Below are 6,766 nucleotides of genomic sequence, written 5' to 3' on the forward strand. Positions count from 1 at the left end.
TGTACAAAGAGAGTGGGATCTCAAGTTTAAGATCAGCTTTAGCATGAGAGTTTTGTAATTTTGGATTATTTTTCAGAAGTTACAGAAGTGAGTTAACCTCTATAATAGTATTTAGAAGTAAAATTGCTCCAACCCGCCTCTATTTATTCTTTTATAATAGAAATTTCTATTTTTTCCTCTATTTATAGAGGAAGAAATAGCATTCATCTATTTTTTACTTTATAAAATAGAGATTGTTATTTTAGAGAAATACATGGGAATATATTCCACATCTATTATAGAATTCTTCTATTTTAGAGGTGAAAATAGCAAAATACATTGGAGATGATCTTAGTACGTATAAACACTTGCTCGTTTTTATATTGATCAATAACTTAAAAAGTTCTAAGTTGAATACAGGAAATGAATAATTATTTTTTGATAGAAGAACTCATGCTTAAAGCTTCACACTAAGATGTCTAATGATGCTAGGATGAGTTGCCTCACATCCCTATCCAAATGTGAAATGTAAGCAATCTAGACTTCAAGACTGAGATGCGAAGCAATGTTTAAACCTCATGCAATCACTCATCGTTATTATAGCCAGTTTTTAGTTACGAACATGCACAAAATATTAATGGATTATTTGTTCAGGTTTAAATCTAACAGTCGAAAAATTACTAAAAAACATATAAATCTCTTCCGCAGGGAATGAAAATATTGGCTTTGATGTAATGATTTTAATTATTTTGCATCAGTCTGATCACTTGCTTATAAGACTGCGGCAGCTGATGGAATAAAGCATGATATACTTTGGACTATTGACAATATTTAGTCAATATTGGATCTTTAAATTATATTATTGACATATATTATTAAAGATAGATGTATTATCTTGAGTTGATATATCCAACTCTAGGGTTACTAAATACCACTACATGTAAATATAACAAAGTTAAATAATAAAAACTAATTTCAATTATTCTTCTTATATTACTTCTAAGAAATTTAGGATAAACAATAATTCTTTTGACGACAATTCCGTGCATATGCGCGGGTACTCATCTAGTGTTTATTAGTGGAGTAGTCTAATGTATGAAGTTGCGACTCCACCTCAGTAGACTAGAATAATATGAATACGCATGCCACACATTTCCCTTGGTTGGATACTTGGATCATTAACCAGGGTCTCGAGCCTTTGTCAATGAATGTGAAAATAAAGAAATTCACTTCAGAAGATCCTCTTTAGAACTATTTCTCTCGCTGATCCATGAAGCCTTCTTCTCCAACACATTCTCACAACTGACCGGTTCATCAATCTTAGTATTCTTCTCCCTTTTCTTTAGATAACATCGAGATTGACATAGGAATCATCCTTGCATCGTATGAACGAATACGAACAAACTTAATTAAAGCAAAGAAACTCAAAAGCAAAAAAGAACTGAGTCAAATATCCATTTAAAGATTGTATATTAATTATATTAACTAGATTTTGATCCGCAATTCGAAAAACATGGATTTTCGGTTAATAATAATGTTTGATATGAATTAATTGAAGTACTAGTTTTTTTGTCTAACTAGCAACTTCGGCACATCCGGCCTTACGAATATCTATATTATTAAGAAATACATTTTAGTTCTTTTTGGTAATTTAGATAGTAGTATAAATTAAAATTGTTTGGACACATAAATATCAGTATTATATTAATTGTACTTCCATATTTCACGTAGTTTAAAAATTTCATTAATTATATTACCTTAATAATAATTCACACCATTAATTATATTATCATAATGATAATAGTGCAGAATTTGATTTATTAGTTAATTAATATTGACTTTGTACCAATTATCAAATCCAAAATTTAAAATAACTGGGTTTTACATATGACTAAACGTTCGGTTTAGTTTGTTTTACTAAAACATTTCTTATTTTAGTTTTATTCGGTGAAAAATTATGTAGCCAAAAACGTAATTCAAAGATATGCTTTGTGAATAAATAATATTTTAATCAAAATAATATAAATGTGATATATTTATAGTCACTTGATTTTTCACTCTATATAATTATTTTACTAAATAAAAAATTATTTCTATCACTTAATTTAGCCGAACACATAGACATAGTCTTTTTGTTAGTTTATAAAATCCGTTAGGCATGAACACTGACTATCTATTTAGATACAAATTGTTCTTACATGTATCTTTTTTGTTTTAAAATTAGATCTCTCTTGAATATTATAAATTTATGTGTGGATTTTAAGTTGGGTTTTTCTGTGTCTGGATGAGTTCGGTTATGATGTATAAGAATCTAAAAATATCTAAATAATCAATGTAACTCGATTTGATCCAGTCTTTTGAATATAATTAATTATATTACGACACATCTAAAATATATAACATTAATTATAAAAAATAAATATCAATATATAAAAATGTAAAAACCAATATCCGCGTGAATGTGCGGATCACTCTTTAGTTAGTCTTTTTATTTGTGCATAAAGGTTAAACAATTCCACGATTAATACACCGACTTAGTCACTATGAGTAGCAGTAGTCTTGATCCATATTTGGCAACACCATGACTACGAAGATGTATGTTTGTTTCATACCGCACCAATATTTTTTGCCACAAAATACGTAGAGAAATTTCTTATGATATCATTTTTAGTTTATTTTTGCAAAAAATGTTTAACAAAAAAAGAAACGAAAAATGGGGGTAAATATACACTTATATCGTTGACAAAAAAAATACACTTATATCTAATTAATATAGATTTAGAACTTAGAGATCAGAATAGAGTATTGGAATTGAGATTTAAATTTTAAAAATAGTTTTAAAAGGTATTTTTGAATTTCAAAAAAAAATTGAAAAATATTTAAGAAAAAAAATTTCAAAATTAAATTATTAAAAACATTTGAATTTGAAACAATAAAGTTATATATATATAACATATAATTCAAAACTATAACAAATATTTTATTATATATATATATATATATATACTAGGTGATTCTCCCGTGCATACAAATAAGTACTTTACTTTGTTTGTTTATATGTTTTAAGTAATATTTTATTTGTATGTATAAAAATTGTATTAAATATCTTTATGTTTTAAGTATGATATTTTGTATTATTTCAACTTTTTTTTGAGTTGTATATAGACGGTTAAATTAATGATGATTTGTCTCATTAAGTTAAAATTAGCATATTAGTAGGTAATTCAGTTTATCCTCTTATATTTGTAAATATATTTCATAAAATAATATATAATTTGATATATCTTATTTTAGAAAAATAGAAAAAAGTAAATTAGATATTCATTAACAAACATAACTTGTAAAATATTGAAAATTTATTGACGTATATGAATATATGCAAAATAGATACGTTATAATAATTGGTTGATTTAATTGTTCATATTTTGATTGATTTCATTACTTGCATTTGGTATATTGGGCTATATAATTTTTTAATCATAATGTTTTGGTTATAATTAGACTAAAATAAAAAGATTTTGCTAATTACATTTTTTTTGTTTACCTTAGGTTCATAAATATATTTATGTATAATTTATATATGTTTTTGATAAAATATATAAGTCTATATTTGAAATTTGATCGATATTTTCTGTTTTTTTTATGTTTTTGGAAAAATATGAAGAAAAATACAAATAAATTTCTTTTATGTATAATCAATCTTTTATATTCTAGAAATATTATTATCTTATAGAAAAAATGTCTAAATTATTTTATTAATATTATAAATTTTCTTTTTCTTATCAAAAAATTTAATACAAATTTGATTTAACTGAACATTAAAATTTTTTAGTTAGTGATAAAAGAAAGCTATATTTATTTATTGGTTAACCGTTTCTCTCTCGCAAGCGACACCGAAGGCGAAAAACACAACCGTTTCTCTGCAACAATCTCCGGCCGGCGCCGGCTCCGGCGTCGGTCCGTACTCTTGTTATATTTTTGTTTTTATTCTATCTAAAGCTTTTAGTTTAAACAAATTAATTGTCGTCGCGTAGTTATCAAATCAAGCGACGTGATCTATCGTCACACCATCTCTCGTCTTCCTGTTGCCGTCGCGTAATGTCTTCGTCATGGGCAAACAGTTTTCTGTTTCTCCATTGGTTCGTTGGGCAGTTAAGAGATTTGAGACGTTTTGACGAGTCCGTTTCCTCCCTAATAGGTGAGTCTATTATCTCCATTATTGTTGAGTGCAATCTCCCAACAAACAAAACATGGTGGTTTTGTATTGTCGGTGTATTTCCATGGCTTGTTAGTCATGGTGGTTTATTCCATCCAAAAAATTCTTTGAAAGGATTACTAGTTCTATGGAACAAAAAAAGGAATCTTAAACCACCATGGCCATGGAGAAGATTGTGTACGTCATGTTATTTTGACAAATGGAGGATGGTGGCTCCATTAATTCAAAGAGATGCGTTTCATCTCTATTTGACAACAAAAGGGGATACAGCATGTTCATGTGAAAACGTGAAGTGGGAGACAATGGAGTTAAGTGCTTATCATCATTGTCAGTTTGAGGGATTATTTATGATATGGATAGAGACTACAACAAATCATGTTATCTCCTGGAGCGGGAGTGTATGGAATGGGCAACGATGTAACAGATGGATCGTGCCTCTTGATCTATTAAATGATAAAAGGCGTTGGATCACAATAAATGACAGCCGAACACAAGATCATATAAGACCGAGAACAAAAATAGATAAAGTTAGCGAATCAGTCTATCCTGCAAAAGAGTTAGGAAGCATCGTGTTATTACTTTTCTATTCTGTTTTGCTTAAAAATGTATTTGTTGTATGTTTGGATTCATGTATTCTTTTTAACCTCTTTTGATAATAATAAGATAAGATGTTATAAAAAAAAAAAAACAATTTAGTTTATTTTGAATTATATTTAAGAATGTGCATGTATATATTTAAAATTATAATCTTAGGTAGATTTTTCTATCTATTTATTTTAATTAAATATATTAAATAAATATGTAAAATTGCATAATTGTCAAAAATTAAAATTAAAAAATATTTATAAAATCTGTAGATATATATAAGAAACTAATGATTTTACGATTTAATTTGATTTTATGATTTTTTTAATAATTTTCTACAAATATGTATATATTTTAAAATATTTTTAATTTAAATGATATTTCGAAATTTGAAATGTCATAATTGAATATATTTATTTTAATAATGATTTATGAGTTATTACCAAATTTTAAAAAGTTCAAAAATATAAATTGACAATAAATGTAATATATGAGTTATTACCATATTTTAAAAAGTTTACCAAAATATAAATTAACATTAAATATAATTTTTCATGTCATATTAATCTTTAAAACATGTCATCAATTTTAGTAGCCATGTCACAATTATTAATCTATGTGTCTTTCTGCACCATGTGTAGTGATGAATTTTTTTAAAGTTAAATTTTATATTTTAAAATGTAATTTATTAATATTATATATTTTATTATTTTTACCAATAATTAATATAAATATCATTAATTAAGCATAAAATTAAGAGAAAATGTTTTTTATTTTAAATTATATTTAAGAATATATATGTATATATATAAAGTTAAAATCTTAGATAAAAGAATATTTATTTCACTTGGTTAAATGTATTAAATCAACTTTTACAAAATTACTAAAAATCATATAAAATTGTATAGTTATCAAAAATTAAAATTAAATAATATTTACATAATTTGTAGATATCTAAAAGAAACTAATGATATTACGATTTTTTTTTTAAATTCAGAAAATTTAGAAACTTTTAGATAATAAAAATTTTATAATTATAAAAGTAAAATTATATAATATTTCGAAATTCAAAATGTCATTTTTGAATATATTTATTTTAGTGATGATTTATGAGTTATTACCATATTCTACAAAGTTTACCAAAATATAAATCAATATTAAATGTAATATATGAGTTATTGCTATATTCTACAAAAATTTCCAAAAATATAAATCAGCATTAAATGTAATTGTCCATGTCATATTTAACCATATGACATGTCATCAATCTTAACAGCCGCGTCACAATATTTTTGTAAAAACGATTGTAGAGAAGACATGTGGCAAATCACTTCGCAAATAATGTCTAGGAGATAAAACAATTGGTAGTGCAATTTTTTGGCTAAATTATATTAACTCATGACTCAGCCTAATACAACAAACAAACACAAAAAAAAAATAATTAGAACTTTTTCCAATGTATTTTTTAATTTCTATTTCTAAAATAGAGAAATTTTATACAGAGGTGAATTTTACTCTAATGTATTTTTCTAAAATATAGAGTAAAATATAGAGAAATACTATTTATTCCTCTATAAATAGAGGAAAAAATAGCAATCTCTATTTTTGGAGACAAAAATAGAGATATTTTAGAGTGATATTGACTCTAAACATTATAGAAGCAAAAATAAGGATGGGTTGTAGATGCTCTAAGTCAACGGTAAGTTCTAACAACTTCTTTAACTTGTTGCCTCACCTTATTTCCCATGTTTTTAGAGAAATTTTATACAGATGTGAGTTTTACTCTAATGTATTTTTTAAAATATAAACTTCCAAATATAGAGTAAAATATAGAGAAATGTTATTTATTCTTCTATAAATAGAGAAAAAATAGCAATCTCTATTTTTGGAGACAAAAATAGATTGCTATTTTTGGAGATAAAAATAGAGATAGTTTAGAGTGATTTTGACTCTAAACATTATAGAAGCAAAAATAAAGATGGGTTG

The sequence above is a fragment of the Raphanus sativus genome, chromosome 2 (genome assembly GCF_000801105.2).
Source record: "Raphanus sativus cultivar WK10039 chromosome 2, ASM80110v3, whole genome shotgun sequence".
NCBI classification, from domain to species: domain Eukaryota; kingdom Viridiplantae; phylum Streptophyta; class Magnoliopsida; order Brassicales; family Brassicaceae; genus Raphanus; species Raphanus sativus.